This window comes from Miniopterus natalensis, chromosome 14 (assembly GCF_054644295.1).
Source record: "Miniopterus natalensis isolate mMinNat1 chromosome 14, mMinNat1.hap1, whole genome shotgun sequence".
NCBI classification, from domain to species: Eukaryota; Metazoa; Chordata; class Mammalia; order Chiroptera; family Miniopteridae; genus Miniopterus; species Miniopterus natalensis.
This window is the reverse complement of record NC_142094.1, coordinates 25,333,619-25,350,992: the sequence shown is the minus strand read 5'-3', so window position 1 is coordinate 25,350,992 and position 17,374 is coordinate 25,333,619. Positions and strand designations below refer to the sequence as shown.

The following is a 17,374-nucleotide window of genomic DNA, read 5'->3' as shown; positions in this document are numbered from 1 at the left end:
TTGTGGCAGTTCCTTTAAAACTTGATTTCTAATGTCGTGGAATAAAAGTTGTGTTCATTTAGGGATTTTGCAAGGTAGTTAAGGAGAAAGAAGTACATTGCTTACATTTTCGTAGAGGGATGAGCTAAGGAGATATTTTTCTGACTTCTCTTTCCTCAAAAATTAGTGATTACCTGAATGAATGTAATTGTCCCATCTACCTAAAACCACTCCTCTCCTTTTTTCCTTATGCCCAATTCCTAACCCTTCACTGAGTGTCAAATACTGATGGTTCTAATTATTTGGGTTCTGTTCCTTGTTTTTCCAGAGAATGGGATGACAGTGGTTAATAAAATTATATAGGTTTCAAGTGTACAATCTCTAATACATCGTGTGTACACTGTAACAAAACTGCTTTTGAAGCTTTGATGGGAGGCGGGAGAGTAAGGACATGGGGAGTAGGAGTAAGCCGGGCAGAGTGAGAAAAGGAAGACTTTGAGGGGCCGAAAGAGAGTAGAGTTGGAAGAGAAAGGGAACAAAACGGTCTTTGTCCGTCTCATTTACACTTTGGACTGGTCCCGAAGGCAGCTGCCCTCATGTTAAATCTAGTGACTTGCTATGAGAGGAAATTCTCTACTCCCTGAAGGAGACCATGACCGGCAGCGGGGACTCATGCAAAGGTAAGTGATCCCGGCACCCTCGACCTGAAAACCCGAGCAGGTGCGCACGTAGGCCTTCCACTGCCCTTTTCCTGTGGTGCCTCTCAAATTCCTTATAAGCAAGGTTTCCTGTCAAAATGGAACAGTATGTCTAACACAGTGAAAGCCTGGCCTCTGAAGATGGTCATCATACTTCTTTTTCAATCTGCTGACACATATTGCTTCGTAATTTTTAAAACACCAACATTAATCGTTACAATATTCGAGTTCTTATCAAATCTACTTTATGCACCAGGTGGGGCTAGATGCTATGTACATGGTCATGTGCAAGAAGGGCACTGCATTTCATTATTTCTACGCTCCTCCAGAGCAAGTTAAACTGAAATAAAGCTGTCTAAGCTTCCAAAACGGCAATGCCTGGGTTTTCAAGGTCTTAAACAGTGGACAAAGGTTGTTTCTAAGGAGAGCAGCTAACACAGTTTAAACAATAGACAAAGAGTTATATCTAAGGAATGCAGCTAATGCACCTTTCCACTCAAAATAATATATTTCCCCTTATAAAACCCCTGGGCCAATGAAAGGGAAATTACCTCGAGCTTTAAATACACACCTTGTTATGAGACCACCGTCCTAAACACACGGAGAACTTAAAAGTAACGATAATACATTATGACAGACCGCAATTCTCTTCTTCGTGTTCCTAATTAAATGTATTGCCTGGCAAGCTTCCTACGGAGTGCCAAACAAAATACACATTTTACAAATGATTCCATATCATGCCAAGCTTCCAGAGGAAGCTGCAATTACTGAAACTGTGATAAATTTTTTAACATTCTCAGCCTGAAATGTGCTATGTAATGAAGGCTTTTTAAATTGGGAAATACATTCAAAGGTTGTTTGCTGCCTTCATTTTCATAATGGGTTCTCAGATTCTCCTGTCAGCAAATTGTGTCTTAAATCATTGAGCTTGGATCCTACGGAGAAAGATACCCCAAAGAGGGGGGGATAGACTTAGGAAATATTTTAAAGAAACTGGTGGCCAGAAATCCTTAATAATCAATTTTCCCCCAAAGGAGGGCAGATCAAGCTCTGGACTAGAGCCTGCCAATTAATCATTAAATTATAGGTTAGAAGGTATAATGGGGAAAGCTGCAATAACCCAACGATGTCGATGCCATCAAAAATGTTATTAATGCAAGTGAAAGCGACTGAAACTTTGTGCCATGGGAGACTTTCAGTTATTTCTGACGCTGCGCCAGCCTTGACTCCCGTGCCTTTCCCTGCCCTCGCCCGGTTTCTGGCATCCACCCCTCTCCCGGTAATAACAAGACGGAACAGCCCATCAGTGACAGCTCAGCCAACTAGAAATCTGGGTTAGTAACAGGAACTATCAAATCGTTTCGTGGACTTCTTTTGTCTTTTAGGGCAGAGAATAATTTTGAAGTAATTTGGCGGTTTCTGCTACTAATTAAAAATAAAACAAAAAGCTTAATTATATCTTTTGTGGCCCTCAAATCTCTGATAACATATTATTATTCCCCTTTTCAAGACCAAAATATTCTCTTTGATATTTATATATAAGTCCCATGACATTGTGCTTAGCTTGATAGATGAAAACAATGAGGGCATATCTTTTGTTACATAATAGCAGTTACCACATCTATCACTGCTGTGTGCCAGGCAGTATTCCACGCACAAATGAATTGGATCAGCATCATGACCCTACAGTTTTTTAATTATCATTATTCTCATCTCACAGATGAGGAAACTGAGGAACAAAGATGTTAAATTTATCTTTTATCAAGTTCAACAGCTCTTAAGTATTGGAAATAGGATTTGAATTCAGGTGATCTGGCTACTGAATCTGTTGTCAATGACGATCCTATACTGCTTCCAATAAAACACACAAAGATACAATTATATAATTTAAAAAGATCTTCTTAAGACCTTGATGAGAGTGACCGTGAATGCAACAGGGAGCAAAGATGAGGGTTAGATATAGGTGCTGGGTGGTTAGGAGGTCCACCGGGAGTGGCTTGATTCCACATAACAGCTTCAAGAAACACAACCTAAATCTGTGTCCCAGGCCTCAAAAATATAGATGTGCTACATTACATAGACTTTTAAAGTCATGGCAAATGGTTGAAATAACACCAATTGTCTGCAATCCTGGGATTTTTTTCTTAAGATACTATTTTTTGTTATGATTTATTCAGGTACCTTTCCCCACCTCTCCCTTTCTCCCTGGATATAATCGCTAAACTCAAACTCAGCCATCACAAACAGCATACAAGATGAGAGACTGCACTTTGATGTTTATTATAATACAACAAATAGAACGTCTTTTCTAGAACCTTAGTGTTAGGCATTTATTTTTTTAATTCCAACGCTCAAATTTAGTGCTGCAATAAAGGTGAAATAAATATGGACTTGAGAAATACACTTTGTCTGCATCCCAGCACTGAAACCTGTTAGCCTTGTGCAATCCTTGGTTGGTCTGAGCTAATTACCTCTTCATTAAAATAATGACTATGACACTTGCCATGTGGTAAGGATACATACAAATCACATATTTTACATGTTTGGCACATATAGGGTGCTCAGCAAATGTTAATTGCTTCTTTCCCTAACTCTTTACAAGTAATGATATTTTATAAATGGTGACTTTTTAAATATTTATTTAATAATTGTATTTTTCAGACAATATGGACTGGCTTGATAATATTTAGTTTCTTCTTACATCCCAATATCCTTTTGCTAAGAAAAAAATATATACACCTATAAACTGTATGTGCATAGTCATTACTGTTGTTTAAAATTGTTCTTTAATTCCTTATAAGGAGTTGATTTACATTTAATGGACAGATTTTTTTGGAGTATAAACTTCCCAAGATTAATGGCTTAGCTCTACAGTTCTCTTACTTATAATCCTGACATTAGATACAAAAGAAAAAAAATATCATGGAAGCAACTGAAAATGATGAGAAAAGGAGAGGTACTGGCCTCAAGCAAGGACACCTTGTTCCTCTGCTCTTCAAACATGAACTTTAATTAGGCAACTCTCTCCTCCTGGATGTTACTTTCTCTTGTAAAGTGTCATTCTCAAGTTTTGAGAACCCTATGAAGTTCCTTAGAAAATCCTCTAGTGGATAAACAGCTACCAGTGATCTTGAGTAATTAGTATCCTGAAGAAACTTTGGGACTGAAGTCAGAAAGAAGTGCTGTCCCATGAAAGAGGACAGTGTGTTTCATGTATACATTCATTTCTGCTTCTCTCATTCCGCACTATTCAGAGTGGCCTAACAACATGAGAATATCTCAGTCCTTACCCCAATAAAGTTTGTTCCTCTCTTACATCCCCACCAAGGTGTGCTGTGGGGTGATGGACTATACACCATACAGCCATTTAAGAACCCAGGCTCCTAGTTACAAGAGAACCTGTTCCCTAAGGTGTCACAGCCCTTGGATGGATCCATTTTATTCAGACATCTGACACAGGGAAATAATGATATCAGAAGAGATTTTAGGAATCAGGATAAGAATTGGAAAATATCACTCCCACCGATAATTCAGAATCTAAACACGCAGATGCACAGAACTGCAGAGGAGGCTGGGGAATGATTATATGGAAGCAGAAGGACAAGAAAACAGGGCTTTGCGAACATACAGCATTTCTCTGCATGTGCTGCCAGGGGTGCTATATCCTGTATTTTTCTCTTTTCATTTTAGCAACAAAATCTGTGCTCCGCTTTCAAGAGAACTTTGGATGTCAACAAGTAGGTGGGAAAATTAGGGAAGTACCCAAATTTAGGTCTTATAATCTCACCACACAGCTGAAATTATGAGACCTATACTCCGCCTGGGCAGAAGACCAGTTCTATTTTTGTTTTGAAATTGTAACAATGCATAGGGTCTGTTATTAAAACTAAAAATTACATACATTTTACTCTGTACATGGTGATAATAGTCTTTCATGTTCAGTGTTGCAGTTGTTTAGAAAAAAGGGATAGGGCTTATTTTAGAGATCTTTTTGGTGGTCAGCCTGCGGGGAATACTTTAAAAGTTAATATTATTGTTGCTGTTGCTGTTATTATTGCTGTGTGAGTGCTGTATTTGTATATGGTATGTGTGTGCACACATGTATGTGTGTGTACAGGAAGTAGACACTCCCTTTCTCAAATCCAAAAATTAGTTTTCTAAAAAATTCTGAAATATAACTCTTTTCTGTCCTTCAGCCCTCAGATTCCCTAATTACCCTCTACTAGGTAATGCTGTATTAAATCTAGAGACTATAAAATTCAGAGAAGGATTTTATGAAATACCTTAAAGGATCAAAACCACTAAACCCCTAGGTGAAAGCTGAAGTAGAATTAGACTGAAGGAGTTCTTTCACAGTGTCTATTTATTTTTAAGGCAAAGAAGAGGTCAGCTAGCCAGACATTCTGATTTTTGTGTTTAGTAAAATGATGAATCTTCCCCAGTTCTTCCTAAGTATTAAGATTTTACTATTTTTCTGTGTAATTTTGTACTGAAAGTGTTCATAAAAACACGTGTGTGCGTGTCTGTGTTGCAGGAACTAACTGTTAAATCACCCAGTTTTCTCAGTCCTGCTACCCAGCATTGCTGCTAGTGTTGTGCAGGATGTTCACTGCACAAATTTCAGAGCTGCCATTCATATCACGGATGCTACCATAATTGTGCTTCTCATCACTTATGTTGCCTTACAAGCTCATTCTGCTCCTAGCATCTATTATCTTCACCTTATAAACTAGAAAACTAAAGCTTAGAAGCCCAATGATCCTTAACATTTCTCCAAGGTATACGAACGAATACAGGTTAGTCTAAATTTAAGGAGCTCAAGTCATTAGCACTTTCAAAGCCAATTAAAAAGAAATCATGTAGGTGGAAGCATCATCAGAGGTCTTCTGTCAGTATGCATCTTGAAGCACTGAAATTCAGGGGGTAGCTCTGAATCAGTGAGATGTTTCATATACTACAAAGAAATATATATGTAATAAAAGATTCCTAGCTGTTGTTCTGCGTGGGGTCCTATTGAATCATCATTGTTTGTCTATCTAACCAATCCCAAGGGTTATAAAAAGAATAACCTCTTCTTTGATTGAGTTTCTGTTATCAGCAACCTGACATTTATCTATTTTCTTTCTTTTCATTCTACCTGGGACTGAAAGCAGGTACATTTGGGGGAAAAGAAAGTTGCAGTTGTTTTTCTCCTCTGAACTGGACTTTTGACTTTTGGCTCAGAGAGAAATGGAACCTAGTGGTGAGGGCCCAGCACTGGCCATCAGAAATTATCTAGAACCAAAACGAAGGCATGAATGTTTAGTTGAGATTCCTAGCACTGGTAAAAACTGTGGAATATGAGGATTTTTTTTCTAGTGAGCTAAGCCCACTTTTTGACTAATTAAATAAGTTTTTTTAATATCACACCTAAAAATCAATAGAAATACAAGGGTTCCATGTGAAGAAAGATCAGTAGAGCAATGGACACGAGTGATGCCGGTTCTGGGTTATAGAAGGAGAAGTGAGCAGCAGCACCCATGCAACTATCAACTCTAGTTTTTCCTTTAGGCCAACTCAGGAACGTCCTTCCCCATCCACCACGCATTAATGTTAGCATGTTTTGTCTTTCTCTTGGGTTACACATGAAACACACAACCACCGGGTCCATCAGATTCTAGCCTGGGAAAAAAAGAAAGAAGGGAGAAGTCTATTTTGGGGGAGATGGGGAAAGTTTTTCTTTTCTTTTCTTTTCTTTTCTTTTGGAGAGGGTGGTTCAAGTGATTATTATATGTACTCATTTCTTCTTTGAGACCTCTAGGCCTTGAATACTCTGGAACATGTTTTCATGAGACATTCAGAAACTATACCTGCTGCTTATTTAAAGGGGTCATTTAGGGACAAGATTGTCGTTAAAATCACTTAAGCAAACTTTGGAAGTAATTGGTTATTGAAATTATGAAATAGGGATAAACTTCTTAGTAGTGGTTCTCCAGACACACATGGGTAGTGAGGACTGGCAAGGAAACCCATTTGTATCTTCTCTCAAACACGGGAAAGGAACCTCTCGAGCACCAGCCCTTCCCCACTGCACCCTCCCCAAAAGACTGTAAGTCATTATTACCAATACCTCTCAGGACATAACAGAAAATCTGTACTCGGCACCAACATTTGAAAACAGGTCTTTTCTCGCCTTCTACACATTACTCCTCTGAGTGTGCACATTAATCAAAGCCAATGTACTGTAAATACAATTGCACTCTCTGACTGTGGGAGTCCCTCTTACTCCTGTTGGCAGTGGCCTCAGCATTAATCATGTACAGGATCTCTACAGAGCCTGGGCATTTTTTCCAGCTTCCCCTAAACTACTGTGATATACTCCCTGCTCCTGCTTCTTCAATAGTGGACCAAATTTTATGGGCTCAGAAAATAATCATTTTCAATTTATGAAAATAATATAATTCAGCTTTTATTATTGAGCCTTTGACCTCCTTAAAGCTTTCATATCAACTCTCTTCTTATTCTGGTCACGGCCCAATGTTATCTTAAGGTCCAGTTGTGGAAACGAGTGGGGGTGAAAGGGCCACTAGCTTAGTGAAGACTTATCACAGTTAATAGATTGGGTTCAGAGGTGGTTCAAGGATCTGGCTTGCCACTGGTATCCAGCCTTGTTGTTGTTTCCCAGATGATAAATACTACCAGTAGGTCTTTGGCATGCCCTCCCTCCCCTAGTCTAGTCAGATACAGCTACAGTTTATTAACTTTTACTACACTATAAAAGCTTTCCATTTTCAAATGGCTTATTCAGATTGAGTGTGACTTGAGATCTACTGTTCTATGCAGCTGCTTTTCATGCCTATGTGCCAGTATTGCAGCTCTCCACTGGCTTGCATTCTTTATTAAATTATTGTGCAGTGACCCAAAGCTGATTTTTTTTAAAAAGGGTATTATTTTAAAATTTGAATGAAATAATCCTCTCTAGTTCAGACATGCACATTATTTTTTTACTGTGTCTCTCTGTCAGTCCTAATATCCAATTATTTATCTAATGCAATGTGAGACAACATACTTAATGCCTCTTTAATGAAAAGGTATTAAAGCAATATAATTGTAAAACAGTTGTCACCCAGCATCATGCCCAGCTGTGTGATCGTGATCCATGCTCATGTCTGCGTGTGCTGGCCTTTGCCCTAAAAATCTCTTGCTTTGGGATAAAATAGACTCATATGATACCTAGGTGTTTGGATCTGCTTTCAGGTTAAATAACTCAGTCTAGAGGGTCACATGTTGGTATCAGGCTGAACTGTATGTGTGTGTGTGTGTGTGTGTGTGTGTATTTTTTTTACACTAGTTTAGAATTGTGTGCTTAATGATTTATTTTTAGTCAACCAAAATGACAATAGAAAGACATAGAAAAGAAAGTAAAAATTTTAGATATACATCCTCCCTGCCTGCCTGCCTGCCTTCCCTCCTGTCCTTTTGTTTGTTTTCCTTTCTAGGCCCTTTAGCTCTTTGGTAGATGTAGGTAGTTTGGTGCTGCCCAGCAGTGTGCTGTGGTTCAGCGTCAGGTTGTATTGTACCACGGCTCTCCTCTGCCCTTTTTTATAGGGGTTTATTTCGTTCAAGGCCTGCCAGTTCTCTCTTTCTAAAATTAGGCATCAAAGGTTTCCCAAAACTTTTTGAAAACTTTAATGATGGCATGGGAGTGTATTGACTGAGATGGCTGCTTTTCTCTCCTGCCCAGAATTCCCTCAATCTCAGTGTCTTATTTTTTAAAATATTTGTTAAAATGTAAGATCCTGGACCTCCAATTAAGTGGGATTATTTGGGAAACAAGAAAACCAACAGCCACATGATAGGATGTTACCCTGAATAAAATCCAAATTTGTAGCTCTCAAGAGGAAGCTCATAGAATTCATTTCTACAGCTTACACCCTGCTACTGAATAATATTTTTCCCTTCAATGGGAAATAATGGTATTTTCCCACAGACTAAATTCATTAAGATTTTGACTATTCCATGGTATCAGTTCCAGGAAGGCTAATATGCTTACGCCAGAAGCTGGCATTCTGAAGAAACCCCCTCTTCACTTTGAACTTTTGGTGCTTTAAACAAAAATATTCACAGTTTTAGGCAAATAGGTTGCTTTGGGGCCTTTTTTCAGCTTCCTCTGTCAAGTGTAGAATGAGATAACCCATATTTACCTTCATCCTCTATATATGTATGTTTATTTATGTTACATGTATACTATTGTACTAATATTAAATTATGTATATTATAAAACAAATATAGAAATATAAAGAGACTTACACCATACTGAAGAATAAATTAAAAATGGTTAAGACTTAGATGTAAGTCTTAGAGCCAGAAAAATCCTAGAAGAAAACACAGGCAGAAAAATCTCAGACATCTTTCATAGCAATATGTTTGCTAATACATCTCCTAGGGCAAGGGAAACAAAGGAGGAAATAAACAAATGGGACTATGTCAAACTAAAAAGCTTCTGCACAGCAAAAGAAACCATCAACAAAACGAAAAAGGAACCCACTATATGGGAGAACATATTCACCAATGACACATCTGATAAGCGGTTAATATCCAAAGTATACAAAGAGCGTATACAACTCAACACCAGGAAGATAAACCATCTAATTAAAAAATGGCCAAAGGACCTGAATAGACACTTCTCCAAAAAGGACATACAGATGTCCAAGAGGCATGTGAAAAGATGCTCAACATCACTAATCATCACAGAGACAAATAAGAACCACAATGAGATATCACCTCACACCTGCCAGAATGGCTCCATCAACAAATCAACAAGTGCCGGTGAAGATGCTGAGGAAAGGGAACCCCTAGTACCCTGCTGGTGGGTATGCAGACTGGAGCAGCCACTATGAAAAACAGTATGGAGTTTTCTCAAAAAATTAAAAATGGAGCTGTCTTTTGACCAGTGATCCCAATTCTGGGAATATATCCTAAGAATCCCAAACACCAATCAGAAAGAATATATGCACTCCTGTGTTCACAGCATTATTTACAATAGCCAAGATCTGGAAACAGCCCAAGTAGATGAATGGATAAAAAATCTGCGGTACATTTGCACAATGGAATGCTACACAACTGTAAAAAGGAAGGAACTCTTACCTTTTGCGGCAGCATGGGTGGATTTGGAGATTATGCTAAGTGAAATAAACCAGCCAGAGAAAGAAAAATACCATATGATCCCACTTATATTTGGAATCTAATGAACAAAATAGGCTGACAGACAAAATAGAACCAGAGTTATGAATACATGGTACAGACTGACAGATATCAAAGGGGAGGTGTGGGGGGGAGGTGGACAGGATGAAGGACGGTAACGAGAATAACCAAAGAACATACACGCATACCCCATGGACACGGCAACAGTGTCGTTAGAGCCGGGGGTGGGGGGGGTGAGGGGGGAGTCTAGTGGAGGTGGCAAAGGGGGGTGGGTGGGGGACGTCTGTAATAGAGTAATTAAAGCTGAAGGAAACTATTTTAAATATCTTGCTAATGAGGTTGTCATTAAAAACAATCTCAAGACACAATATTCCCTTAAGGAGAAATTTAACACGAGTATTAGATAATGTAAATTCATAGTTCAGGCAGGTTTCTTGATAATTAATTTTATTGGCCCAGTTCTTGTCACTTTTGATTAGGTCATCATTGACTTTACTTTTTAATGTGGTTGACCAATATCTTCTCCTAGGAATAAAGAAAATTGTTAAATCTGACATCATCTTCTTTGTTTGGGCTTCTCTTTTAATTATCCTCAAACTGTGTGTGTTCCCCCCACCCCCCAGAAAAAATTAAAGCTATGAATCCTCTCTGATGAAGTTTAGCTTAGTTAAAACTGGATATAGTATAACTCATAAATCCAGTTAACTAGAGGAACATTAATTGTAATATGTTGAAAGCTACTGAACAAATAAAGGCACCATAACTGATCCTTCTAGACTATAGAGCTCTCTTGTCTGGGATATGCAATAAAGGAGAGTACCAGTATCAATTATATATTAAATGTGGTAAGGATACAATTCTTATGTTTTGTTAAAAAACATAAATATTCAAATATTTTCTTTCCATTCTCCAATAGAATGTCTCACAGCCCCATTTTCAAAGGTGGAGCTCAAATGATAGCTGTCTCAGAAAGTTATTTGCTGTAGCCCAAAGCAGGAAATCCATACTGGGGTCCTCTGAATACTCTTACCATCTTAACTTCACCTCTCTTCAGATTGTCAAGGGCTCAAAAACAAATGTCAGATTCACAGTGGATAATCAACTTTGAAAACAGAAATTAGGCAATAGATGATTATTGTAAGAGACTTTTAATTCTAATTTTTAAAAATGTGCATGAATCACCTATATCTTCCTTCCCCTTTTCTAAATTGTTCCAGATAGAAAATATAAGTGATCATAAGGATATGATTCTATTACTCCTCATTTTAGACACTGAATATAAGAGAAGGAAGCTTTATGTAAGTTAAAGGGAATACAGACCTACAATAAAGACAACAGAAATTATTTTTAGGAGCATTTTTAGAGCAGCAAAGAACTAAAGGTGAAAGATGAATTCAAATTGAAAGCCAGAAACATTATAATAAATGGGGGGAAAAAATCTAAGAACAAAAGAGCAACTTAATTTAAACATAGCTACTAGTGTTTCTAGAAATGTGGCAAATACTCAAAGGGATGGAAATCGTAGGTCCTGCTCTGTCTTCTAAGAGCTGAGCCTGGTCATCCTTTATAGTTTCCCAAACATTCAGATGGCTCGCAAGGATCAACAAAGTGCGATTAATGATTTAATTTTCTCTTCAAAGGCTATGTTCCCATCACTAAGCCACGCACACGAGTACTAACTGCGGGGAAAGTGTACCGGGCCAGGCTGGCGGACTGCACGCGCTCAGCTGGACCAAACTGGACAAAGCAAAGGGCAGGCCAGCCCCTTGCACGGAGGGTCCTGAAGGCCGGACCCCACTGCTCCCGCGGAGCTTCCTGCTGGAGTCTGCCTTTGGAAACAAAATTTCCTATCAGCTACCCGAGAAGAGATTCCTGGTAAGCAGGAGCGTATATTCTTGAGGCAGGTTCTCTTTCCACAGTGAACAAGAGCACGCCGTACTGTCTCTGGCGACTGGACTTAGCCGCTTCCATGGGGTGACGCTCTGTCTTGGCTGATCCTGCGCTGGACTGAAACTCACGTCCCCACCTCGCCCCACCTCACCCAGCCTGTTGCTTTGAAGCGGAGGAAGCCCCGATTTAGGGATCTCAGCTGACCAGGTCACCGTGGGTACCACTCTCAAATCCTCATCAGATAAAATGTTTTCTCTTTCCGCTTCTGTTTCCTTTTCTCTGTTTCTGTCTTGGTCATACCTTCTCCTTGCAGCCTCACCAAGTAAGTTTTATCTTCTCTCTCTCCCTTCTCTCTCCTCGGTGCTTCTCTTTTAGTCTTTGCCCCTCTCTCTTCTCTTCTGTTTCTCCCCCCCAGTTCCCCTGCTGGGAAAATCTGAAGATGCTGCTTCGTCTTACTTCGATTTAAACCGATTGCTGAGCCTTGGTGTCACAGAAGGTTTAATGTTACCCATAACAGTAGGTTTCAGTTGTATTCTACAAACTAAGGAGCACTTTCCCACAGATTCTTTAATTTTGATAAACAGAACCTACAGTATAGGGGTGACAGAGATTATCAGCCCCAATTACAAAAGAAAATACTGATGTTATGTGAGCTAGTGGCCCAATCAAGTGAACACAAGCAGGAGCTGGCAGAGCAGGGGGCCAGCCAAACCTGTTATTTCTGCTTTCTGTCCTATGCATATGCTATTCGCAAACACAGCCCCTCCCTCTCCTGTCTTTAATCAGGAAAGAGTCCAGTTTTCTAAGGCTTTTCAGGAAATACTATTTCTTTTCCGTGAAGCGTGTTAACTCATACAATTAACGAATCATTACTGATTACTGGTTATGTGTAAGGTGCTCTGCTAGACAATATCATGGGTAGAAATATGAATAAGGCATGGCCCCTATTCTCTGTAACATAGAATAACTGAATGGAAATGTCACTCCAACGGGAAGTCTGCCTTCCCTATTATCTTCAGCCACATAGATGCAAAAGTAGAAAAGTGCTGTAGTTCATTCAGTCATCTGTTTGTTTATAAATTTATTCACTAAATATAACTATTTTGCATTTTTACTATAGACCAGGATCTTTTGTAGGCATTTGCATCCTTGAAGCTTGAACTCTAATAGGAATACAGTAAAGTTAATAAACAAATAAGCATGTAAAAATAAGATCACTTCAGATGGAAATAGTAAGAGAAAAATAAAACTGAGTAAATATGATCAAATTCTTGGTTGGGGTAGAGGAGAATATTAGTTAAAGGGAAAAATAATTAATGTTTGTACAAAGTTTGGAATTAACAGAAGTCAAATAATAGCAATAAAGTGGATAAAAAATATATATATATATAACTTTTACATTTTAAAGCCCAGCTGGAGTTTTAAAAGTGATCCACAGAGTATTTCCAAAGGAAATAATTTCTTTCTTCAGTAAGTACTATAAACCATATATAATGATATTAAAGTATAAAACTAGGTAAGAAAAGTGAATGAAAAACAGTTAATAAGAGTGGACGTGAATCATGATACTTTATAATCACAAATGCCTTTGAACCATACAATTATTGAAACTAACAGTTGAATGGAACTTGACGGCTAATTAGTCTGGGTTCTCTCAATTGTGGAAATAATTTCTACAACCTCTATGACTAATAGTTACTAATTTCTGACTGCATATTTCCACACTGGGGACCCATACCTCCATGGGATAGGTTTTATTTTTGTTAGATTGGCAGCTATTTCTTGAAATTGAGCACAAATCTGCTGAATTTCTCACATTGGTCCTAGCTCTGTCTCCTGGAGCAACATAATGCATCTCCTCCAAGAATAGTTCCATTCAGATGTTTGGCATGTTTTTTAAATCACCATTGTATTTTCTGAAAAATATGTCCTAGAATTCCTAGGAATAAAGAGACATTTAAAAATTTAAACACAATGAATAAACAAAGAGAAAGAAAAGGAAGGAAAAAACACCTTTCATTACATGAAAGTGACAACTAATAAGGCTGCTTTATTGGAGTCAAATTAGGGGGAAGGAAAAAAAGTGGAAACACCTACACTCGTAACCACAGCCAGACTCAGGGCAGCTCGGAGCAGCACAGCGGGCAGAGTGTTCTTACCAAACTCACCTCCATTACAAAGAGAAGGCAACCAAAATTGTTCAAGAACAAAACTGAGCCCTCTCAGATAATTATAGTGACAAGCAGCACCTAGTAGAGGGAGAAATTCTAAAACCCTTGGGGCCAAATTTGTATGACCAACCAAGGTGTCAGAATTGACACGGGGCAAACAGGCTGTGGAAGTCCGGTGGCCCTTCAGTTAGAACTCCATTTATAGTAAGATGATATCTGAGCTTTAACACAGAACTGGATGTTTCAGCGTTTAACCATGGCTGTGGATAAAAATAAGTCAGCTAACTTATATGCATATATGCATAACCCATGGACACAGACAATAGTGCAGTGAAAGCCTGGGCTGGGGGCAGGAGGAGGGTGGAGGGGGTCAGTGGAGGAAAAAAGGGACATCTGTAATACTTTCAACAATACAGATAAATTTAAAAATAAATACATGGAAAGAGGTGTAAATTCCAGGTTATAATCAATTTTGAAACACGCACTATGGTTAGTTTTTCACCATCTGAAAGTGTATGTGCATATATATGCCCATTCTCCACAAACCAAGTTTTGTCTCCTTGAAGACAACTTTCAGGCTGTATTTAGCTTTGTGTAGCACTCATAACATTTCTCCCTTAGTTGTTTATTTTGATAGCTATCCTTGGATTTTTCTTCTACTCCATTTAACAACCAGTTTCTGCCTCTGCCCAAACGGATGCTGTTAACTCCAGAAATCTGGATGCCCATGCTAGTGTGCTGCAAGCTTGGGGGGTGAGGTGGGGACAGGAACCACTTATAAGCAGTCATTGCACACTCAGCCTCTCTAAGGTGTCGGATTTAACATCTTTCAAAGGGCATAGTAATGCCAGTCCTGCCATCTCATGGAAAAATGTCCTGAGTTCAATGGGTTAGTGCATATGGAAGTATTTTGTGTACTTCAAATTTCTATAGAGATATATGAATGCTATTAATATCTGCATATAATGCTGGAATCACTTAAGACAAAAAGTTTAATAATCTGGCATAGTTAACTAGTAGACAGTCCATTAAATTTATACTTTCCTAAATATCATAAATTTGCATAGGAAATTTTCCATAATTGGAGTTGTTTTGAGAAATGGCACACATTGGTCCCCTCAGATCAACTATACGTAGATACTACTTTTTGTATTTTACATGGATTTGTTTCTTTGATAATATACATTGCTTATTTATTAGTTTTTCAAGTAATATTTGTGTTACTTATCTATATTATTTTCATGAAATATGCTCCTATAGGAAAGAGAATATGTTTCTTTCAATAGCTGAGTACATAATAGAAACCATTATTTTGAGTGGACCAGTGTTCAACAAATAAGTTTTTGTAAAAAACTATAAATCTATGTTACTTAAATATATGGTATCAATTAAAATTATATGTACTAGATCTCAACTATCATAAATTTTAAAATACTAATTCCTAAATTATATAATATATATGTGTATGTATTTTATACACACACATCACACATACACACTAAATATCAGTATTTTGTTAATGTACTCTTAACTCATAATTTTAAATGTTTGTTAAATAAGCTTTGCTTTCAAAGAAAACCTTTTTAACATTTAAAATAAAAAAACACTTTTCTACTGAGGGAAATTATTTCAGCAATTGGATTTTAGTAAAACAAATACAATAAGGTCATGAAAATTAATTTAGGAATCATTTTGTAGAGAAATATAACATATTTTTTTAAAATTTACATTTTGGGTTAGCTGTATTTCCACAACATCTGTTACGCTATTATGACAGGTGTTTATTAATATGGATGTCTAATCAAATCTCTTGGTTGCTAATAGCTTGGCAATTCAACATCTAAATATTGTCAAAATCCTTGATTATATGTTAAAAACTGTGGATAATTGATTCAAAGCTGTTTCCTTTGGCTAAATTAAAAAATTAAAATCTGCCTGGTGTATTTTCCTTTAGAATGTCAATAGTTTCTAAAATTTCTAAAACATTTCAGTAATGAGAATTTATGAACGTATAAAAAGCCTTTTATAAGCCAAGATGTGCTTTAATTCAAATTTATTTAGGTCCTTCATTATACAAATAAAATAATAATTGTATTTGTAATTCTCACCAAAGGATATGCTTACTGATTTTAGAGAGAGGGGGAGGGAGAGAGAGAGAAAAAAGCATCCATGTGAGAAAGAAACATCCATTGGCTGCCTCCTGCCTGCATCCCAACTTGGGGCCAAACCTGCAACCTAGGTATATTCCCTGACTGGGAATCGAACCCACAACCTTCTGGTATATGTGATGATGCTACAACAAACTGAGCCACACCAGCTAGGGCCAAATAAAATTATTTTTAATGCCCTGGGCTAGAAGTGAAGAAAACTTATAGAAGGACAGTAACTATACACACACACACACACACACACACACACATAGTATAATACTATATATAGTATTACTATATATATTACTTCATATATATATATATGGAGAGAGAGAGAGAGGCTGAGGCACCAACAGAAATCCCTTTTAGGTGCATGCAAGCTCAGATTTGTTAATTAAAATTTTCTAAAATTATTTAATAAATTCTGAGTAGTACAAATCAACAAGAAGCGATCTGGTGGCCCTCAGCAATTTTGTTGAGTAGCTTTGATGTGTGGACAATTGCATCATGGACCCTGAATTGGCATTTCCTTTGGAATAATGCAAGGGAGTGACACAAGTCTCTAGAAAATTTCTGTGGTAATAGTATTAAACAGAAATCTTTGAAAGCTTGAAACTGAGTAACTATAGATTCTGAAAGTTTAGAATTTATTTCCTCTGGTACACTTTACTTGTGGTTCACTTCTCTGAGAATGTTTGCCTTTATGTCTACACTGGCTGGATATGTGGTTTCGGTCCAGCGTCAGCACTGGCCAGTAGAACTTTCTACAATAAGGGACATGTTCTCCATGCTATCCGATATGAAAACCACTAGAATCGTGTGGCTATGGAGCGTTTGAAATGTGTCTCATACAACTAAAACACAGAATATTTAATTGTGTCAGTTTTAATCAATTTCTATGTACTTAAATAGCCACACTTAGCTAAGGGCTACTGAACGGAATAGTGCAAGCCTAAATCATAGTACTTGTATATGACTTTCTGATTTAATAAAACTTGCTTCATTGGAGTTCAGAATAATGCTAAATTGCTCACATAGATAGTTGTGCTAGAATTCCATGGTTTGTTATGTACGAGAAGGAAAATAATATCAGCATCTTATAGACGAGTGACCTTTCTAGACATTGTTTGCGACATTAAAAATGAAGCCACAATAACAGTGGGCATAGTTCATTAGAGTGTGAGTCTATTCAGAATCATTTCCATATGACCTACATCAGAGGTCACAAACTGTGGCTTACAGGCCAGGATCAGCCCACCACCTCTTTTTCTAAAGACATTGTTATGAACACACAGCCACACCC

General features: G+C 37.8%; 1 protein-coding gene across 1 annotated transcript in view; it reads right to left on the bottom strand.

Annotated features, from left to right (window-relative positions):
• LOC107543268 (catenin alpha-3) overlaps positions 1–17,374 on the bottom strand; it is a 435,074-nt gene that overhangs the window by 40,937 nt on the left and 376,763 nt on the right. The window lies entirely within an intron of this gene.